This window comes from Mirounga angustirostris, unplaced genomic scaffold, assembly GCF_029215605.1.
Source record: "Mirounga angustirostris isolate CCGP_5_RB_7025 unplaced genomic scaffold, mMirAng1.0.hap1 SCAF_13, whole genome shotgun sequence".
In the NCBI taxonomy this organism is placed as follows: Eukaryota; Metazoa; Chordata; class Mammalia; order Carnivora; family Phocidae; genus Mirounga; species Mirounga angustirostris.
The window spans coordinates 66,159,615-66,160,537 of NW_026991721.1; the positions used below are offsets into that span (position 1 = coordinate 66,159,615).

At 43.3% G+C, this 923-nt stretch overlaps 1 pseudogene; it reads right to left on the reverse strand.

The window, feature by feature from the left end:
• Positions 1 to 360: 360 nt before the first annotated feature.
• Positions 361 to 456, reverse strand: LOC123858159 (small nucleolar RNA U3; annotated as a pseudogene).
• Between the last annotated feature and the right edge of the window lie 467 nt (positions 457 to 923).

Below are 923 nucleotides of genomic sequence, written 5' to 3' on the forward strand. Positions count from 1 at the left end.
ATAACACCTGTGAGTTGTTAGAGACGCAGCATCTGGGGTCCCATCCCAGACTAAATCAGAATCAAATCTGAACTGTAGCAAGACACCCAGGTGATTTATACACACATTAAGGTTTATACAAAATTGAGCTTTTGCTTATGTAGGTATATGTAAGTGTGGATGTGCACGTGTGTGTATGGGCAAGTGGGAAAGGAAGCAGGGAGCGGGGAGAGAGAGGAAGGGAAAGAGAAAGGGAGAGAGAGAATGACTGACTGGGGGAAGTATGGATGGGCTGGAGGTGATGAAATGTCCATGTGATGGCCTTTAAACACTTGACAAATGGGGCTGGAATTCAGAAAGGAGATCTAGGAGGGATACTAATCTACAGGGCATCTCTTCATAGGTGGTGGATAAAGCATGAAGAAATGAGATCATTTAGTAACGAACTATAGAAATGATCCCTGAAAGTATAGTCTTGAAATGAGATCATTTAGAGAGAGTAGGAAGGAAACACTAATATTTAGAAGCTGACAGACCCAGCTAAAAAAGCTGTCTAAGAAAGGCCAGGAGTTAGCATGAAGACCTCAGTGTCCTACAGGCAAAGGAGAATTGTTTCTAATTCTTTGGTTAGTGTTGTCAGATAACAAGATTAGAGAGATGAAACTGAAAATTCTCCTTCATATTTGATAGCTGGTTATTTGGCCTGGGTTCCTAGCTAAGAATTGTGTCCTCCCAATTCCAACACTGGGCAGATGTTTCAAATGTTAACCTCACGCCATTCCTGTCTTTGATGGTAGAACTTTGTGCCAGCTTCATCTGCCATGTTCTGTTGCTGTGCCTCATCTCCCTCCTGCCTCTCTGTCTCTGACTTCCTGACTCTTGACTTGCCGGTAGGTTGCTGGACTCAACTTCTCATCTGGCCCTTTTTCTGCTCCTTTGTGTAT